Source organism: Vigna unguiculata, chromosome 1 (assembly GCF_004118075.2).
Source record: "Vigna unguiculata cultivar IT97K-499-35 chromosome 1, ASM411807v1, whole genome shotgun sequence".
In the NCBI taxonomy this organism is placed as follows: domain Eukaryota; kingdom Viridiplantae; phylum Streptophyta; class Magnoliopsida; order Fabales; family Fabaceae; genus Vigna; species Vigna unguiculata.
Genome location: NC_040279.1, coordinates 7,450,181 through 7,473,806, shown reverse-complemented (window position 1 = coordinate 7,473,806; position 23,626 = coordinate 7,450,181).

Here is a 23,626-nt window from a genome sequence, read left to right as displayed (position 1 = left end):
AAATTTTCTTGCAAATTTGTTAAAAAAATTTGCAAGAAAAAACTTTTTCCTACTATTTTTTCTAAGAATTTTAATTGGCAGATAATTCGTTCGTGGGTAATTATTTCCTACAAAATTATAAAATTCACAAGTATTTCCTACAAAATTTGTTGTGAAAAGTGTTTTATACAAAATATTTTACAAAAAAATTGGCAGCAATTTCCTGCAAATTTTTTTTCATAATAAAAATTATAAGTATTTCTTACCAAAAAAATTTCAAAACAAAAATATGAGTTTTTTTAGTAGTATGTTGTTTAGTTCTTAGTGCATATTAGTGCGAACTTTTCTCCCACTTTAAGGGATGCCTACACTAATGGTTTAGTTTTTGTTGATTTGTTGTGCAAATTTTAGTAGGATTTTGGCTTGCTGTTATACACCTTAGAGCAAATTATAGGATTTTTTTTGCATATAATAAAGACACTAAATCTGTAATTAAGAAAAATAACAAACTAATCTATTTAACTTTAAATTTTCACTATATATTGACAAGTTGATCTTCACGATTGTCATAAAAATTAATTAAATAAATATAGCGTCAAAATGAGCATCGAAATTTTATTTTTAAAGTCATACTATTTATTTTATATGGTTTAAATTGATAAAGGAGAAAACAAATTTGAATTAGTGTACGACTTTATAAGCATAGTACACATCATCCCTATTTTTCTATCCACCTTATAGATAATGTGGTTAGATACATTAGTTTAATCATTCAAGACCAACTACAACATTTGTTTTCACAAATCACGTCAAACTCAATTGATCACTCACCATAAATTAGTTAATTTAATTTTACTAATTTACTATTTATTCCAAGTTAACCAATATTTCTAAATTTAAAAATTGAGTATGCAACTTTATTAAATACTAGAAGAAATTTTTAGTATTCATAATAATTGTATCCATCTCATATGGAATTATCTATCATGCTTTAGAAGAAAAAAACACTATCGAAAGTAAAAACATAAAAATAAATAAATAAATAAGAGTTGCAATTGACTCATACGTGATTGAAATGTGTACACATGTTGTTTATAATTCCTTTATCTATGTGCTATACATATATAACAAATTCTTCAAGATAATCATAATAAATGTTCATCAAGTACATGACATTGGAAAATAAAAGAATAGAGGGCGGCATTAAGAAAAATCAATTTTAATGGTATGGTTTGGTAAAATATTCCAATATCTTAATCTTCTACGTTGTCTTATATGTATATATAGCTCTTTTAGAAATTCTAATAGTCAAAGTATATCCATTATCCAAAATATAGTCAAACTAGACTGCCATGGATCCTTTGCCTTCTACCAAAATGCATGGCAAGAAAATTGAATGCATGCCCATGTAATCATATTGGTTAAGACAAGGAAATGTTAGCAAAGGGTGAAATATATATATATATATATATATATATATATATATATATATATATATATATATATATATATATATATATATATATATTCATATTCATTCTCAAAGGTCCATTGAGATACCCAGAAAGCCAAACTACCTCAATGGTTTAATCCATGATTTGAGGTTGTAATAGTAATTTGGCTTTTTCTAAAGATCCCATTTAATGATAAGATTAAAGTATAATGTATAAAAATAAAAATAATTAACTAAATGGGTTAGTGTAATGGTTGAGCATAATGTGTTCGTAAATACAAAAGATGTGTAGTTGATATAATCTAAGCGTGATCAGCTATAGTTATAATCATAAGTGAGATTAATTTTTATGTGGTAAGGTAGGAAAGTAAAAAGTTTTTTTTTTATTATAAAGAATAGAAAAATAAAATCCTGGTTAATTTTAATACGAAGAAGTAGTTTTCTTAACATTAATAATAAAAATGTGAATTTTATTTTTGTGTTTTCTTATTTTAGAGGAAACAATGTCATTGTTGAAAGGAAACATCTTAGTAAAAATAGTTTTTAAATATTAGTTTTTGTTGATAAATATTTCACACTTGTTACTATGCCATTAGTGAAAGTTTTTTTGGATATGATTTAAGGATAAGAATGCTTTACATGAAGAATTATTTCTACAGTTAGAGAATAGTTGCAAGTTCAAAATCAATTAAAGATATATTATTGTTTTATTTTAATTATTTGTATATTTTGGATTGATTTTACGTTGTTGTGGTAGGAGAGTGCGTGTCAACTTTACTCTTTTAAAAAACTTAAACATAAACCGAGTAACATTTTTTTACAAATACAATATTTATAAAAAACATTACATACTAATAAAGTAGTTAGACTTTTTTGCATCTAAATAATAGACTAAATATATTTTTTTATGAGAGTGAGATTTAAAAAGGTGATAGATACATAACGTAATGTCATAACCTTTGGTGAACCTAAAATAACATTATAAATAAAATATAACAAAATAAACCTAGTTTTCAACTTTCCTAAAATACTCACAAAACATACTAGGTAATTAAGGAAGACAAAATTGAAAACTAAAATTAACTAATGTATTTAATTTGTAAAAATTCTTACAATAATATCTCCAAAAATTAATTTTTAATTTACATATAAACTAATTTTAATTTATTAAAAAACATGTTTCATTTTTAATTCTTTTTTCTGTAATACACACAAATTTATCCAAACAATACTTGTACTAAATAATAATACTAAGAATGCAAATAAGTCAATTAGTGGAGTGTTATTCCATATTATATGTCGTCTTAAGTTTGAATTTTGAGTAGGAATTTTAGTTAAATAGTTAGAAAGTAAACTTCCTTTTGCATAAAATGATCTTCCTTAGCTCAACAAGAGACCCCCTAATGGAATATATAATAAAAAGTAACAAACATTACAAAATGCAGAAGATCGTCTAATGGAAATAAAAATATACTTACTTTAGGTAAACGTTTCTGATATGTTTCATTGAATTATTATGGGATATATATCTTAGAATGTCCAATAAATAAACATAAAGAAAAGAAGAAATATCCAAAAGCTTATAATTTATTTTTAATAAAAATATATTTTAATAATATAATACTCTTGAGTATTATTAAGATATTTCATAATTATTTATATAAAACTAATTTATAAGATGAAGATAATAAAACATATATATTTCGCATAGGAGATTAGTTATTATGAGATTGAATATTGTGAGTGGTCAGTGGTCTAATAACATGTAGCACAATATCTTCAATAAATATTGATAAAATAAACTTTGATATCATTTTTAAAAAATGAATTCAAGTTTAATTTATTTTTATAACAGTTTGTTATACAAGAATTAACTCTATTTATATATTATTATTTTATTTTATTTTTTTTGACATGAGATCTTTTATATATGATTTTTTTTAGAATCAAAACGATGTCTTGCTAATATAAATACTAAATAAACATATATAAAAAAGAGATCGTGTCATGTCTCTGCAATTTGAAACTTCTACTAGTTCATATTGTCATCTAATAAAGGTAGCGAAAAGTGAAGAGGAATGGTAGGTTTGATGGAGCTTTCTAATCTAAATCTCTTCGTCAATTCATTTTCGTAATTTGTATTGATCGTGGAATGTCTCGTGCTCATGTTGCTTAACTTACAATTCCAAGAACAAATTCAACGACTCCCTCGTGAATATTTCAAATTCACCCTTAATGTAAGCAAAGTATTTTTTGCACAAAGATTTATTATTGGCACCAAATACTATATTATTAAAATAAATTTAAACATTGTTCATATAATAATTAAGGCCTCTTTAACATATTTAGGTTTCACTTAAAAGAGACAAACTTCAAAAATGTTTAAGAACATTTCAAGTTGATACCCTTTTAAATATCTCATAAATGGTGTTATGTAATAAGATGACAGATAACTATTATATTGTATTAGTCAACTTTTTTAGGTTCATTTTCATTCTCTCATTGAGTGTTGTTCTCACTCTATAAAGATTATCATCTATAAAGATTACCATGTACTTATGCAACTCCATTGTCATTTTCCTATTTTGAGGTTAGTTTATCAAAAGAGAGGTTCAAATTGTTAATTTATGAAAATATTAAGAGCAATAAACTCTACAGAGACTTCAATAGTTCTCAATATTCCAAAGAATAGAAAACGGAAGCGTACCTGATCATTGGAAACAAAGATGAAGAATGTTCTCATGATTTTCTCTTCTGAGGAGGAGGAAGAGAAAGGAACATGAATAATATACATATTGTGTTCACAAATGAGGACCATAACCCTATGTAACTTCTGTCAGTAACTTACTTAAATTTCAATATTTCTAATTTGACGCTTTTAACAAATTAGAATATTGCTGGTATTTACACATTTAATATATCTTGACATATATATAAATATATATATATATATATATATGTGTGTGTGGGGGGGGTGTGGGTGGGTGGGTGGGTGTGTGTGGATGTATGTGTGTGTGTGTGTGTGTGTTTGTGTCTGTGTCTGTGTCTGTGTGTTGTGTGTGTGTGCCATAGATTTAATTAATCAAATGTAACAAGCATAAAGGAAACTTTTATAGGAGAGGAAAAATTGATCAATCAAGACCACCTGTCAAATGATGAAAAGAGCAAAAGAATATGCAAAAGCTCACATGAAAGAAAGGAAAACGTTAATGCGTGATTTCATACATGGAGGGAAGCTTGATGGCAAGAATATTCTCTTCCTGATTTCTTTTCTCTCTGTTTTTTCCCTTTTGCCCTTCTTTGCTCTGAACCTGACCATACCTTACACTTTTCATATCTTTTCAAGATGGAAACATATTGCTGAATTCCGTATAACCAATAATGACTACATAGATGTTGTCTAATTGTAGTTATTTTCTTCCTTTTTTCAACTAATGTACTGATACTTATTCTCTTTGTTGATTTCTTAATTGAAGAAGAGTGCTTGAACACATGATTTTCTTTAGCATTGTTATATTGATGCTTTCATTGACTTCAATTGCGAAGAATATCATAATGAAAGATATGCAAGCTGAAATTTGTACAAACATAGAGGATATTCGTAGATTGGCAGTGATGGTGGAAAAATTGTAGAAAACGATGGAATCTAAGAATGATACTCAGGAAACCATGATGGAGGAGATAAAGCTTTCCTTACAGTAATTACTGAAAAATTCGGCTTAAACTCATGGAAGTCCCTCGAACTCAAATTCAACCGTGCTAGTTTCTCCACTCATAAGGATTTCACCTATCAGGGAGATTTCTATTGGTTTCCCTCATTACGATGGTTCGTCGTTAGTATTGGAATGGATTTTCAAGGCTAATAAATTCTTAAATTACCACAATACACCAGATTCAAAACATGTTGAAATTGCATCTGTGTATTTTGAAAGAGACGTAATGCCATGGTTCCAAATGCTCCAGAAGATTGAGGCAGTTACGACTTAGTCAGCACTAGCCCGAGCTTTAGAATCTCAAGTTGGCCCTTCTCCCTTTGATCACCTTATGGCAGAATTGTTCAAATTGTAGCAAAACAGGTTAGTTTCGGATTATTATTTAAAATTTGTGTCTCTTGCAAATAGATTGGAAGGATTGACTGAGGAAACGATACTCAATTGTTTAGTAAGCGGGTTAAATGTTGATATTAAGTGGGATGTGGTTGCTCTTTCTCGACCAAATTTATTACGAGTTATTGCTTTGGCGAAACTCTATGAAGAAAAATACATGCCTAACCAAAAACCCATTGGGCATTATCCAACCAAAAACAAATACTCACCCTTCATTGGCTCATCTATCACGACAACCTCTAAAATTCTCCCCAAAGATACATTATCAAACACCAAGACCACTTTACCACCTTTATTACCTACCCCTCTAGGACCACCACTAAGAAGTTCTAATGTCAAACTGATAAGTCCAACAGAAATGCAATTGAGACGAAAGAAAGGTCTTTGTTACTTCTATGATGAGAAGTTTTCCTTTAATCATAAGTGTCCGAACAAAAAGTTGTTTGTGTTACAACTTGGAGATGAGGATTCTGACCAAACTGAAAGCAAGACAAAGAAAGAGCAAGAAATAGAATTACAAACTATAGATGATCACCATTTGTCCCTTAATGCTTTAAAAGGAGGCTTGAGAGTGGGTATTATTAAATTCATGGCTTATGTAGGAACTTTACCTCTAAACCTATAGTTACTAAATTTCTAATACTTCTGATTGACAAGGCCCCAATGTTTAAAGTTGTACCGGACCTGGTCAACTTAACCATATAAATGACAACCCTCACATACATGCCGGAAACAACCCAAGTTCACGACTTGGACCGGCATGGACTCAAATTCATAACTGAACGAAGGCTTAAGTAACAACAAAACGGCCAACCTAGGACAGTGTGCGGCCAAGGGCGACATCCGACAAGTTGAGAAGTAAACGGATCAGACCGCTCTTAAAGACTTAGTAAAATGGAAGCCCCCGCGTTCAATAGGTCTTAAGGGCCTGGGTTAGGGCCCAGGCCCACTCACAGCCCAAGCTAGAGCCCAAGTCAAGGCCCAGCCCATGGGATAATCAGACATCATTAATGCTCTATAAATACGCGTGGACCCTAGTAATTAAAGGTACGCATTCATTAATCACAGATTTGACCTTTTTGAGAGTTTTGATTCACTTGAGCTTCGGAGTATCTTCTGCAGGCAACCCCTTCTGGGTCCAAACCAATATGTACAAACCAGGAAGAAGCCACCTGAGGAGATAGCGGACTACATGGTAAGGTGACGCTTGTGCCTAACTCATCTTATTTGTTCTCTGCAGGAACAATTGGCGCCCACCGTGGGGCACAAGACGAACACCTTTAGTACCCATTTTTCTCTGAAGATGGTTTCCACCCGTAGCAAAGCTGGAGTGAACAAGCAGGCGGATGCTGGTCCCTCTGGACCTGCTGGCATCACCCCTGACCTCGCCGCCATCCTGGACGACCAAGTGAAGATGCAACAAGTGTTGGCAGATCTGAGGAAACGCAACGCTGATGAGATAGAGGCACTGCGACAAGAGAACTCTCGCCTCAGGCGAATACAATCTCACCCCTCACACCTTCACCACCACCCAACAAACACCCATCCCTTCCACCCATCCCCATACCGCAGCCCCAACCCCTGCCGTTACCCTCCCTACCACTCAGATCCCCTACAACATACCCACCACCCTACACACCACACATGTTCCACCATACAACCCGCAATACCCTCCAACAAGCCACATCCCCCCCATAACCTTACCTCCACCTTCCCCGCTATGATCACTCATCCCATCCCACCCCATCTGCTCCCTCCCAACCAGCCCAGACGCTGTCACCCCTTCACCGACTTTATCGCCAACACCCCTCTTCCTACCCAGTGGGAACCTTTCACCCTGGACCGCTATACTGGCGAAACCGACCTCGACGAGCACCTCAAAGTCTACATCACCCATGTCGCCCTGTACACGTCCCAAGATGCAGTCTTCTACAAAGCCTTCCCCACCACCCTCAAGGGCCCTGCCCTAGAATGGTTCACAACCCTTCCACCTTACTCCATCGACAGTTTCAACGTCCTTTCCCACATGTTCTCCACCCATTTCGCTGGCAGCCGTCCACACCAAACTACCACAATCTCCCTCCTAGGCATTAGACACGAACAAGGCGAACCACTTAAAGCGTTCATAGATCGCTTCAGTAAGGCAGCTCTCCGCACCCCACACCTCAACTAGGAGATGATCCTCTAGTGCATGGCACTTACCCTACAACTCGGCCCCTTCGCCAACAACGTCTACCTCCACCCACCTGCCTCTATGCACGAACTCAAATTACATGCGGCCGACTATGTCCCCATGGAAGAAATGCAAACCCTTCACACCAAATTCTGCAATGACTATGCAGCCACCACCGCCAACCCTACCCCACAACCTCCCCGCCCTAATGCCCGCCCGCGCGAGCCCCGCCAACCTCGCTTCACCTGATATGCTCCCCTTACCGTAGCTGGCTCCCGCATCCTCAATGAGGCCCTCCAAGCTGACCTAATCCCTCCACCATGCAAGACAACCACCTCTCCTAACGCTGACATGACCAAATATTGCCGCTACCACCACAACCATGGCCACACTATAAAAGAATGCAAAGCACTCCATGATAAAATAGAAGAATTGGTCCGTGCCGGCCACTTTCGTCGTTTCATCCGTAGCGATGACCATTCCTCTTCATCTCAATCCCGCCACCCCCTCGATCCGACCACAGGCGCCCTCCACATGACTCCTGTCACGACAGACGCCCCATCCAACCCACCAACCAAGAGCCCGAACCAGCCCGCACCGACATCACCCCTGTCGATCCTCCCCTACGTGGCACCATCAACACCATCTCTAGTGGCTTCGCTAGTGGAGGATCCACTTATTCTGCCAGAAAGAGACACCTCCGCCATATCCAATCCATCAACCATATCATCCATTCCCACCACAGACGCCGCATGTCTCCTATCATCTTCACAAATGACAACTTTCATGGCCTCGACCATCAACAAGATGACCCCATGGTCATCAGTATTGAAATCGAAAACTATGTCGTCAAGAAAGTCCTTGTTGATCAGGGCAGCTCCGTTGACATCCTCTACTGGGCCACCTACCAAAAACTTCAACTTCCGAACACCGTTGTGGTCCCGTATGACGAGCCGATCTATGGCTTCTCTGGCGAACAAGTATCCACTCGAGGCTACATCGACCTGCACACCGTCTTTCGTGAGGGGACCCAAACCAAAATCATCCCAATCTGCTTCCTTATCGTCGACGCGCCAACATCCTACAATATCCTCCTAGGCCGTCCTTCCCTGAACATCCTTGACGCCGTCATCTCCACCCCCCACTTGGCCATGAAATTCCATTCCCCTTCCGGTGACATCCTCACCATCCACTGCGACCAGCGCTTGGCACGCGAATGCTACATGGCCAGCCTACGACCATAACTCCCAATCCAACAAACCAACCATATTGAACGACCTCCTGGCTCCGGCATTGCCCTATCAGGCGAAGATCTGGACCCTAGAGTAGGTCGGGATGTTCGTCTCGAACCAGTTGAGGAGACCTCCCCTCTAGAGCTTCCCAACGGTCACTCTATCAACTTAGGCATCGGTTTGAACTCTAACGAGCGTGCCATCATCACACCCATCCTCACCAACAATACAGATCTTTTCGCCTGGTCAGTCGCCGATCTCCCTAGGGTGGACCCTCTAGTGGCACCCACAAACTATCCATCTATAAAGAAGCCCGCTACGTATCCCAGAAAAAACGCAAACTTGGCGAAGAACGCCAGCTAGCAGCTAAGGTTGAAGCCGACAAGTTACTGAATGCAGGATTCATAGAAGAAGCTCAGTACACCACTTGGCTTTCTAACGTAGTCATGGTGAAGAAAGCCAATGGCAAATGGCGGATGTGTGTAGACTACACAGATCTAAACAAGGCTTGCCCTCGCGATGCCTACCCCTTACCCAACATTGATCGACTCGTTGACAATGCGGCAAGGAATAAGGTGCTTAGTTTTTTGGATGCATATTCCGGGTACAACCAAATCCCCATGGCCGTATCTGACGATGCCAACTACTTCTATAGGGTAATGCCTTTTGGTCTCAAAAACGCTGGAGCAACCTACCAACGGTTGATCGACAAGGTTTTCAGTCACCTAATGGGACAATGTGTCGAAGTATATGTTGACGACATGGTTGTCAAGTCTCCAAGTCACCACCAACATGCTGAGGACCTATCAACAGTCTTCTCTGCGCTACGCCAATACAACCTTCGCCTCAACCCAGACAAGTGTGTATTCGGCGTCGACTGGGTAAATTCCTTTGTTTTATGTTAACCTAGCGCGGCATAGAAACCAATCCCGAAAAATGCAAGGCCATCATCAAGATGCGCAGCCCTACTACCATCAAGGAGGTCTAACGGCTCATATAGGGATGGCAACGGGGCGGGGCGGGTACGGGTATCATGATCCCATCCCCATCCCCATAATAAAAATTCATCCTCATCCCCATCCCCAAACCCAACGGGTATACAACTTTTGACCCATCCCCATCCCCACCGGGTAACGGGTATTTTCTTATACCCATACTCATACCCATTTTTTTATTGTTCCATATATCAATTAAATATTTTTTATAAAAAAAATTTAAAAATCACACCAACGTAATCATGATACTATCAAAATATTCAATATTAAAATAACATACTCTTTTTGATTTTCATGATGTCAAATATTAAGAAAAATATTATAATAGTATAAATCTCAAATTAAAGTATCAAATAACAACTAAATAAAATTCAAATAATTATATAAAAGCTAAAAAATTACACATTACTAAAATTTTATAATAACCAAAATATTTATTAATTTTACAAATGATCAGTGGTTTCATTTGCATTCGATCCACCTACACATAGAAAAAAAATGAAAAATTAGATATGATATAATAATTGAAATTGAAAATTTTAATTACTAGAATATAATGTACCTTCTTCATCAGATTCATTATCATAAAGGAGTAAAGATAATTAAATGTGTGACCCAAATTTGAGAATATCCATTTGAACATAACATAACGGAAAAAAAAATGTATAATTAAGATTATGATAAAAGGAAAAGTACCTTGAAGATCTGCTTAAACCTTAAAGAACAAGCCAAACAATTAAAAGAGAGTAAAAAAGTGTATAACCAAAGTAACAAAAAGAAGAGCTACAAAATAAGAGTCAAACATTTTCATGAAAATAAATAAATAAATAAAGATAATCAAATGTGTAACCTAAAATTTATTTCATAGAATGAAATTGAGGAACACCTATTTGAACATAACCATGTACAGAGAGTAAAAATTATGTAATAAGAAGAAGAAAAATTACCTTCAAAATTAAATCTTGAAAAACAAACCAGACAATTGAGAGAGTAAACAAAGTGTATAACAAAAAACAAAGAGAATGAGAAATATGTTATATATATATATATATATATATATATATATATATATATATATATATATATATATATATATATATATATATATATATATATATATATATATTATATTATATATTATATTACTATGTATATATATATTATATGTGTGGATATCTTATGTTTATATATATATATAATTATTTATATATATTATATTATTATTATTATGTATATATATTATATGTGTGGATATCTTATGTTTATATATATATATATATATATATATATATATATATATATATATTTATAGATATATATTTATTTTAAATATATATTATATTATATTATATAATAATATAAATATAACAATATATATTATATTATTATGTATATATATTATATGTATATGCGTAGATATTTTATGCATATATATATATATATATATATATATATATATTTCTTTTAAATTTTTATAAATTTGTAATGTTATAAATTTGTTTATAAAAGATCTCACTAGTTAAATGATTAATTTGTTTTATACGTATATATTATATATATTATATTATATTATTATGTATATATATTATATGTATATTATATTACATGTATATGTGTAAATATATATATATATATATATATATATAAAAGTATATTTTATTTATATGTATATATACTATATTATATTATATTATATTATATTATATTTTATGTGTAAATATATTATTTATTTATATATATTTTTTAGATTATTTAATAAATTATAAATAGTTTAGTAATTTAAGCGGGGACAGGTATTTGGGCGGGTATATATATATCCCCATCCCCATCCCCATCCCCAGTTGAAAATTTCGGGTATTACCCATACCCATACCCATACCCAGTCAAAACGGGGATTCCCCGTCAAAACGGGGACGGGTTCGGGTGATACCCACGGGCACGGGTTTATTTGCCATCTCTAGGCTCATAGGCCGCCTCACAGCCATTTCCCGCTTCCTACCCAAACTGACTGAACAAGCCCAACCCATAGTCCAACTCTTAAAGAAATCCACCTGGTTCACGTGGACTGATGAGTGTGACCAAATCTTTCAAAAACTGAAAAATCACCCTCACCTCACCACCTATCCTCCACAAGCCGGACACCCACCAACTCCTACTCATATACATCACAACCACCGACTACACCGTCAGCGCCACGCTTGTCCAAGAAATAGAAGGCACGCAACACCCTGTCTACTTCATTAGCACGACGCTGCAGGATCCCGAAACCAGATATCAAATGGTAGAGAAATTGGCCTTATATTTAGTCCACGCAGCTCGCCACTTACGCCCATACTTCCAAGACCACAGCATCACCGTCAAAACTGACTACCCAATCCAAAAAGTTTTGCAAAAACCAGACCTAGCCGGACGGATGTCATCCTGGGTCATCGAGCTGTCAGAATTCAACATTCGCTACGAAACCCATGGCCCCATCAAAGCTTAATGTCTCTTAGATTTTATAAACGACCTCCAACACACCCCCACAGAGGACCAATGGACACTTCACGTAGATGGTTCCTCAAACCCAAAAGGTGTCGGTGTTGAAATTGTGTTAGAAGGGCCCAACGACATCCTCATCGAAAAATCCTTTCACTTTGCCTTCAAAACGTCAAACAACCAGGCTGAATACGAAGCTATCCTCGCCGGCCTTACCCTTGCCCGCGAAGTAGGTGTCAAGACGCTAACATGCAAAACCGACTCCAAACTCACTGTAGGGCACCTAAATGACGAATTCCAGATTAAAGACCTCATCCTTCTACAGTATTACCATTTGGTCCGAACAATCATTCAATCCACTTTTGAGCGAGTCCGCATCGAACACATCCCAAGAACCGACAACATCAGAGCTGACATCCTCTCTAAATTAGCCAGCACCAAATTGAAAGGTCGCCACCGATCCCTGTTGCAGCAAACACTATCTACACCCTCCATAACACATACTTGTCAAAACCTAACCCACGCCCCAACGGACAACACCACTCCTCCCCAAAACCATAACTGGACCACCCCCTATATCCAATACCTAAAAACCGGCAACCCCCCACAAGATGCGGACAAAACTTGGCTGGCTAAGGCCGCCAGGTATACAATGATAGGCGATGACCTCTGCAAACGCGGGTACGGCCAACCCCTCCTCAAATGTGTCACAGTAGAGCAAGCACAATATATCATTAAAGAACTACACGAAGGCATTTGCGACTATCATTCCGGTGCACGTACCATGGCCACTAGAGTACATAGAGTCGGAAACTTCTGGCCGACCATAGAAGCAGACTGCCAGAACTATGTCAGAAAGTGCAAACCATGCCAAAAATATGGCAACCTCATCCATCAGAAGCAGGAACAACTCCATCACATAATATCCCCAAGGCCCTTCGCAAAATGGGGAATGGATATCCTTGGTCCCTTCTCACCTGGCAAGGGACAAGTGAAATTTCTGATTGTAGCCGTCGACTACTTCACCAAATGGATAGAAGTCAAACATTTAACCATTATCATGGCCCAGCAGGTCCAACAGTTTGTTTGGAAGGACATTGTATGTAGATATGACGTCCCACACACCATCATTACCAACAATGGCCGACAATTTATAGATAAGGAGCTAGCCAAATTCTACACTGGCCTGGACATAAAACACATCACAAGTTCTGTGGAACACCCACAAACTAATGGACAAGCAGAGGCGGCCAACAAGGTTATCCTAATGGAACTGTGCAAACGATTAGATAGCGCCAAAGGCCGATGGCCCGAAGAGTTAGTAGAAGTGCTATGGGCTTACAGGTGCACCCTTCAATCAACAACAAACGAATCCCCTTTCAGCCTAGTTTACGGTGCAGACGCCATGAAATTGGCGAACCATCCCTGCGTCGAGAACTATACGACCCAACCCACAACCATCAAAACATGGCCACTCACCTCGACCTTCTACCAGAACTCAAAGAGAAAGCCTAGATACGAAACTTAGTTGCCAAACGAAGAGCTGCCAGAAAGTATAATGCAAACCTATGTCCACGATCATTCGCCATCGGGGACTTAGTATGGAGAATGGCCAGCAGTGCTATAAAGAATGATGGCAAGTTCTCCGCCAATTGGACGGCCCATACCGCATACGTGAAGACGCAGGAGGAGGAGCTTATCGCCTGGCACACTTATCTGAGGAAGAGATTCCCAACACTTGGAATGTATCGCACCTTAAATTCTACTTTAGCTGAATTTATACTGTAGTTGGACCAATACTTGTAATCCTGGGTGTACTCGTTTTCCTCACCTGGTCTTTTTTCCCTAAGGAGGGTTTTGGCCAGGCAGGTTTTAACGAGGCACCCCATATTCAATAAATAAAACGAAGGGTTCTCAACTCTAACGTTATTACTCTTATATTTGTTTAAGTTCCCCACCCTTACCACAAGTAAGCGGCTTGGGTCAAACACCCTTAACTTCATGATTAATTTATTTAAGTTCCCCACCCTTACCACAAGTAGGCGGCCTGGATCGAACACCCTTAACTTTATGCTAATTCGTTTAAGTTCCCCACCCTTACCACAAGTAAGCGGCCTGGGTCGAACACCCTTAACTCGTGATTAATTTGTTTAAGTTCCCCACCCTTACCACAAGTAGGCAGCCTGGGTCGAACACCCTTAACTTTATGCTAATTTGTTTAAGTTCCCCACCCTTACCACAAGTAAGCGGCCTGGGTCGAACACCCTTAACTTTATGCTAATTCGTTTAAGTTTCCCACCCTTACCACAAGTAAGCGGCCTGGGTCGAACACCCTTAACTTCATGATTAATTTGTTTAAGTTCCCCACCCTTACCACAAGTAGGCGGCCTGGGTCGAACACCCTTAACTTGTGCTTAATTCGTTTAAGTTCCCCACCCTTACCACAAGTAAGCGGCCTGGGTCGAACACCCTTAACTTCATGAATAATTTGTTTAAGTTCCCCACCCTTACCACAAGTATACAGCCTGGGTCGAACACCCTTAACATACAATAGCGTACGCAAACATTCTATACATACACAAATATAAAGACCAATTAAACCGCAAGTAATCAGCATTCGTATCAGACAGCAAAATAGAGCAATGTACGAGTTATTACAAACTTAGAATCATTAAACCAAATTGGAAGTATTAAATTAAAAATCCTAAGCTGCCTTCTACTCGACGTCTTCCGCCACCACCTCGTTACCACCAACATCAGCGTCAACCGCCTCCTTTTCCTCATTTCCTTCTGGGCTAGATTCCTCCTCATCTATAAGCACACCATCAACAACATCCTTATTCACATCAAACCTAACATCATTAGCATCAACACTCTTATAAAAAAATGATGCTTGCCAAACACCCTTCTGAAAGCCATTGATATGTTCTTTTATTCTGCAGCTCTTCAAGTCTTCCAGTTCACCCTCCAGCTCATCATGCTTTTCCTTGATATCATCATAATCGGCCTCAAGATCTGCAATTCAACCCTTCAACTTTTCCTTAGAATCAAGGCATTGTACCCTCCACGTAGCAAGCCTCTTCCTTTCCAATTCCCACTCCTCCTTCTCCTTTTTCCAAGCTTCCTTCTCTTCATCATGCTTATCAACTTTCTCCTGCAACTCCTCCACCTTGGTTCGATTTCCTTCTTTCAGCTCTCGTTCGTATAAAGAACCCACACGCCAACTAAGCAGCAAGGTCTTGCTGCTAAATTCAACCATGGCCTTCACCAAAGCACTTGGCTCCATATTGTCAATTGAATTTATCAACAATTCTGGCACATTAATCTCAATGTCTTTCCTCACAGTAGTTTCTGGAAGCTCAATCAACCCAGCTTCCGGCCCCTTCACCCCACTGGCTGAGCTTGTCCCCATCACGGCACCTCACACTTTCTTCACGTCCTTGCCCTTGCCTGCCCTAATAGGCAACTCCGCTTTCCTTTTTGTACCTCCATGCACGTGGACGTCTACTAGCAATCTTGCAAGTTGGGAACCACAGTGTTCCCGGCAGCTTTAGCCTTCATCGCCTTCTCCTTACGAAGGGCTTGGAAAACTGTCAAGTTCTTCTTACCAAGTTGCGCCATATGCCCTGAAGTACACAACACTCAAATCGTTAAAATAGTCCAATCAATAACAATGCTCAAAGTTAAAAAAAAAATACCTTCAATATCTATAATAGGGTGAACTGAATTATACACCATAACTAAGCCCTTAGTGGGCATCTTATCGCTAAATTGCATCAAAGTATCCACCACCTCCTTCTCATCCACCGATAGATCTTCCCTCGAAATCATCTTATATCTCCAAGGGTTGCCGGTCCAGAAGAATGAAAACTTAGTATTACCATCAGCGGTATAGAAATGCGACCGACCAGTCGGCTTTACTACAACTTTGAAGAACCCATCTTTGAAATGCTTGAGCGATTGAGTGAAGGCCTCCAATTTGTTGAGACCAGGCCGGCTGATTAACAATAACCATGTTATCGCACTCTTCGGCCTTGTGACAAAAAAGTATAGGAACGCTCGGGGAGACGGTTCCAAGTACAGCACCATGCACAGTAATCTGAAAGCTTGCAAGTACGCCTAGCTGTTCGGATGAAGCTGAGTAGGGGCAACATTCAACAATCGCAACACTCCCATAGTGAATTCGTCAAAAGGTAGGCAGATGTGCAGCTGTGAGAAGTGGCACATATACATATAGAAGAATTCTTCGACTGCTCCTTCACGGCCATGGCACGTGCATTCAACAACAGTAACCCGCTCTGGAGCAATTATGTCCCTTCGCGCACCCTTTTCGAAAATAGGCGTACAATTCAACCACGATTTTAGCAAACGCGACCATCGGAACAACGACCGCTGAGTTCGCACATTTGCCGCTACCCGTTCATATCCGGTCTTCGCTGGCCAATTACTCTCAGCCAGCTCCTCGGGCGGATCTTCCCTAATTTCAACCACCCTCTCCACTGGAATTCTCCCTACACTACCCACTTCTTCCCTATCGCTACTATCATCTCGACTACTCCTGCTATCCCTAGACCGCTCACTAATTGAGTCTGACAACGAAAACCTATCGCTACTACTAGACATACCTGATTTCTTTAGAAAAGATGACGGAGGAGGAAGAGAAGATATCAGACAGCTCTAAACACACGCAAACGAATTTTTTGCAAATGAAACAGAGTGAATGAAATGTAACATCATCTTCATTTATACACACGAATTTCAAGCGTCATAACCCTTTCCTGCTAAAAACATAACTCTTTTCAATCATCACAAAGTACCAAAATGGCGGCGCCAAACCTCCCTAAGTCAGCCTTCTGACACCTTTTCAATTGCCATAAACCTTTTGACCTGCCACAAACCTCTTCTAGCCTTAACAATGTTCATCACACTTAAAGGCTAGGGGACTGGTGTATCATACCTAGCCGATCTCGACTAGCATATCAATACATATCATCCTTCACCGACACATCGTATCTGCAAAGGCTCGGGCACTAACCGAACCTGGTCAACTTAACCATATAAATGACAACCCTCACATACATGCCGGAAACAACCCAAGTACACGACTTGGGCCGGCATGGACTCAAATTCATAACTGAACGAAGGCTAAAGTAACAACAAAACGGCTAACCTAGGACAGTGTGCAGCCAAGGACGACATCCGACAAGTTGAGAAGTAAACGGATCAGACCGCTCTTAAAGACTTAGTAAAATGGAAGCCCCCGCGTTCAATAGGTCTTAAGGGCATAGGTTATAGCCCAGGCCCACTCACAGCCCAAGCTAGAGCCCAAGTCAAGGCCCAGCCCATGGGATAATCAGACATCATTAATGCTCTATAAATACGTGTGGACCCAGTAATTAAAGGTACGCATTCATTAATCACAGATTTGACATTTTTTAGAGTTTTGACTCACTTGAGCTTCGGAGTATCTTCTGCAGGTAACCGCTTCTGGGTCCAAACTGATATGTACAAACCGGGAAGAAGCCACATGAGGAGATAGCGGACTACATGGTAAGGTGACGCTTGTGCCTAACTCATCTTATTTGTTCTCTACAGGAACAAAAGTGATAATGGGTAATCGTAATTATATGGAATCTGAAGGGTTGATTCAGCAATTAACACTATAGGCGCAAAGGAATATTTTTACATTGCCCGTATTTTTCTTCCCATTTAAAGTGCGGATATCATTTTGGGGGCAAGCTAGCTAAAAACAATTGGGCCTCATTAGGTTAATTATGAGTCCTTACAAATCAAATTTTTACATGAAAGAAGATTCACCACTTTGTAGAGAGAAAGTGACAGTTTACCTACCATAGCTCAACTACATCATATCAGGAAAATGATGCATATATATGTCATTGCAGAAGTCTATAGTATGTAGGTTATCCAGGAAGAGACTCATGCTTTTCCTTTGTTAGAATTGTCAGATGATATTAAACCAGAATTAGCTCTCTTATTGCATACTTACAACTCTGTTTTTAAGCCATATAGATATCCACATAGCTAGAAATAGGAAATTGAAAAATTGGTAGAAAGCATGTTGAAAGAGGGAATCATACAAACTAAAAGTAGCCCATTCTCTTATCCAATTATTTTGGTTAAGAAGAGAGATGGAAATGGGAGGGTATGCATTAACTATAGAGCACTAAATGCCATCACTATTAAGGAGAGCTTCGCTCTTCCTATAGTGGACGAACTAATTGATGAACTATATGGAGCTCGTTACTTCTCCAAGTTGGATTTAAGAACAGGATATCACCAAATCCTGATAAATTGACTGATAAACATAAAACTGCTTTTCAAACACATTAGGGCTTGTATGAATGGTTGGTAATGCCATTTGGGTTATCCAATGCACCGACAATATTTCAAAGCTTAATGAATTAAATTTTCAGTGGGTTCTGGAGGAAGTTTGTGTTAGTGCTTTTCGATGACATTTTAGTCTTTAGCACTAATTGGAAGGATCACTTACAACACTTGGAAATAGTGCTGAGCATTATCAAACAAAACCAACTTTTTGCTAAATTTTCCAAGTGTACTTTTGGAGTACAACAGATTGGTTATTTAAGCCACACATTATCAGGAGAGGGAGTGGCAATGGACATTGAGAAAGTAGAAGTAGTGAACAAATGGTCGAAACCCACACCTTTAAAACAACAACGAGGATTTTTAGGGTTAATAGGGTATTATAGACACTTTGTTAAATGCTATGTTCATATTGTTGTCCCCCTCACAAATTTATTGAAGTAAGATTCATTTAAGTGATCAACATCAGCAGAAAAAGCTTTTGAAGAGTTGAACTCAACGCTTACAACCACCCTATGGTAGTTATTCCTAATTTTGTTGAACCATTTATGTTAGAAACAAATGCTTCGGATTCAGGAATAAGGGTTGTCTTATGTCAAAATAGAAATCTTGTTGCTTACTTTTCAAAAAATTTGTCGCTAAGGTTTTGGTGTAGTGAGATTCCTTGTTGGACATTGACAATTCTTTGGAAGATCTACACGAGATGAAGAGAGCTTACACAAGATCAACCTTGAGGACAAGGTTGTTATAAAAGGAGGGAGTAATGTAACAAGCACAAAGGAAGTTTCTATAAGAGAGGAAAATTGATCAATCAAGACCACGTGTCAAGTGATGAAAAGAGCAAAGGAATACGCAAAAGCTCATGTGAAAGAAAGGAAAACGTTAAATGGTGTGATTTCATACGTGGAGGGTAGCTTGATGGTAGGAATATTCTCTTCCTGATTTCTTTTCTCTCTTTGTTTTCCCTTGTGCCCTTCTCTGCTCTAAACTTGACTATACCTTCCCCTTTTCATGCCTTTTTTAGGATAGAAACATATTGTTAAATTCCATATAACCAATAATGACTATGTAGGTGCTGTCTAATTGTAGTTATGATACGATCCTATCCAAGAAAGAGTATGATCGTTTCTGAATTTGAATCCTCAAGAGGCATGACACGAATAAATCACAGAAGAACGCAGAATAAGACAGAGATGGAGGACGCCACAATCTAGCAGATTGATAAGTCAAATGAAGATTCGCCACAAAGATGTTAATCTTTGATAAGAACCAAAGGTCTAAGCCAAGAACAAAGAGAACTCTCTCTTTAATGAAATCAAATTCAATATATGACTAAAAGTTTCCTACATCAGTTTTTAGTACCTTTATTTATAGGCACATAAGTTTAAGCAAACCTACAAACCCTACAAGAAGGCCCAAGCCCAAAACATAAAAGCATAAACTAATTATAAAAGAAAGCTCAAAACCCAAAAACATAAAACATAACTAATTTCTAAAAGAAAACCCAAAAGTTCATCTTCAAGTTCTTCTTGTATGGAATCTTGGGATAGTCCTGTATCATTCCCTCCTTCTTGAAGAGAATTTGTTCTCAAATTCGTACCACTAGAAGTTTAGGAAATAGACTTCTATCATACCCTCCTTCCTAAAGAGAATTTGTCCTCAAATTCGTCTCACTTGAAGATTCTTTATCATTCTCCCATGTTTGGAGAGAATTCGACCCGAATTCTGAAAGGTCCTCCCGGGTCAAATATGCAACCTACAATGATATATTTGATGGCCCTGCACACATCGACCCCAATCTATCTTTCATAGGTACCGGAATGACTATAATAGCACAGGGACTCAAACTTTCCTGAATCGATCCTTTGTCCATAAGTTGCGCCTCATGCTTCTGTATCTCTTTAGTTTCTTGTGTGTTACTCCTATAGGTTAGCCTATTAGGAAGGGATGCACACTGAATAAGATCCATATTATACTCAGTACCCCTTTTAGGAGGTAAACCATGAGGGATGTCTTTAGGAAAGACATCATCATACTTTTTGAGAAGTTGCGTCATACCTAAAGACAAATAAGGTTGCACAAAAGAGAGACAAATATTGTTAAGCATAAGCAAATATAAGGGTTGGTTCTTAACCAACACTTTGTTTATTTCTTTTTCTCTCAATAAAAGGCTTTTATCACTCCTTATTTTTTACCTTCCTTTTGCTTGCCTTTTTCTGGAATTTTCTCTCTTCTTTCTTTTCTCTCTTGCTCTCTTCTCACGCTCATCTTAATTTGATCCTCACAAACTTCTCTAGGAGATAAAGGTGTTAGAGACACCTTCTGCCCCTTAAACAGGAAAGAATACTTATTGGTTAGACCATCATGGGTTACCTTTCTATCATATTGCCAAGGCCTCCCCAACAATAACTGACTCGCCTTCATAGGTACCACATCACATACTACCTCATCGACATATTTACCGATAGAGAAAGCAATGTTCACCTGTTTATCTACCACCAATTCTCCATCCTAACTCAACCATTGCAAAGTATAAGGACTAGGGTGCATAGATGTCACCAAACCAAGCTTTTCCACTAGCCGTTTACTAGCTACATTTGTACAACTTCCTCCATCAATGATGAGTGAACACACCTTTCCTTTAACCATACATCTAGAATGGAAAATATTTCTTCTTTGGGTCTCATCTTCCTCTTTATTCATACTACCCAACAACTGCCTAACCATCAAGAGATCTCCCTCCACAGGGGGGACTCCACACTCCTTTTCTTCCTCATCACTACTAGATGATTCAGATGATTCACCCGCGGAATGCTCACTAATGTACTCACCATTCGCCAACAACATCATAGTTCTTCTGTTGGGACATTCAGCTGCGATATGTCCTCTACCCAAACATTTAAATCAGTTTATTGCACTAGAACGTGAAGAATCATTATTACTAGCTTGAGAAGTTACTTTACCATTTGAGGACTCCTTCTCCTTAGATTTAGGAATGGTAGAAGTAGCTTCCTCCTTCTTATATTTCTCTGTATCTCTCCATGAGCTGGATGACTTCCTATAGGCGCTTCGTCTCTTGAGCTGTTGTTCCACTCTAGTGGCTTGGTGAATAAGATCCTCCAAGGTCTCATAATGGTGCATTTCCACCACATCTTGAATCTCCTTATTTAATCCATTCAAGAATCTAGCCATTGTAGCCATATGTGTTTCTTCCACTTCAGCTTTCATCAAGGTGACCTTCATCTCTTGAACATACTCTTCAACACTCTTATTTCCCTGTGTAAGTCGTTGTAATTTGTTAAAGATTTGTTTTTTATAATAAGGAGGCACAAATCTTTCCTTCATAGCTACCTTTAATTGCTCCTATGTAGAAATTGGCAACCGCCTTCTTCTAGCTATGTCCACGGTGATTTGATTCCACCAATTCATAGCATAGCCTTCAAACTCCAAGGAAGCCATAAGCACCTTATCATCATCCTCATAATCGTAAGAGTTGAAGATTTGGTCAAGCTTCATTTCCCATGTCAGGTAAGCTTCTGGGTCATTAGCTCCATTAAATTTAGGAATTATAATCTTCTTCCACATCTTATCTCTTCGAGGTGTGTGGTTTCCAAACTCCTCTCGTCTTTGGCCTTGTCTTGGCCTAAAATCATGCTCCTCCTCATCATTATCCCTCCTAAGCATATGGTTCCAAAATGCCTCACGTCTTTGGCCTCGCCGTGGCCTAAAAACATGTGTCGCTTCATCATTATGAGAAGAATGCTCTGAATCATCATGTCTCCTTCTTCTTCTCTCCACTCCCTCTAATCTCATGCTCACATCTTCATTAAACTTTTGGAGCCTTTCGAACTGTTGTTGATTGCGTTGTTGCATTTGATTCATTTGTAATGTGAGCTTATCAAGTGCAACCATGAGTGTCGTAGTCTTAGGTGAGACAGGATCACTATTCTGGGAAGAAGTCATGTCCTGCAAGAAAATGTTAGCAATAATAATTTTTTTTTTGACCTCACCACTCTACTAAGTGTTTCACTCAATTTTCCACTCGTGTATCATACATATAGGCTTTTTCTTCAATGTACTCTCTTGCCTTTTACCACTCAAATTCCCTTTAGTTCTTGGCAAAGAACTCTAGTAGCTTAAGGAAAGAGTGAACAAATAATGTGAAGAAAGTTGCGAGATCTAAATCTTGAATTAAGAGGACAAAGAAGATTCAAAACACTAGACAAAACTTCAAGGAATTGTAAAGACACAAAACAAGAAAATTAAAATTAGAAAATAATAGGACTACCAAAGAGATTTAAATGAGACAACACAGAGACTCTAAGAGAAAGACTGATTGCAAGTAAATATCAATAAACTAGAAATAAAATTGCAATCAAAGTTGTGTTGAACTCCCCCTTTTTTTTTGGATCCTTCTTTTTCTACTTTGTTTTTTCCAATATATATTTGTTTCCTTTTGACTTGATCCACAATATTTTTTTTTACTTATATTTTTTTTTGCAGTTTAACACAAAAACAAATTAAACAATTGAACCTTCAAACCCTCATACTCATGTAAATCAAAGTAAGAGCACTTACAAATCCCAAACACAATAACAAATAATTTCCACGAATCAAATGTAGAAATACACAATTTAAATATAGAACAAAAAAGAAAAAAAAATACGCCAAATAAAAAAAATTCAACCAAATTGGAAACAACCTTAGGGGTTTTACTCCTTGCAAAGGAAACAAACAAAATTTAAAACAAAACACAGAACAAGCAGACATTAAAAATTGTAATTTTTTTTGTTTCATATGACAGAAAAATAACATAGAAGAGGAAATTCAAACCAGAACCTTGCTCTAGATACCAGATGATACGA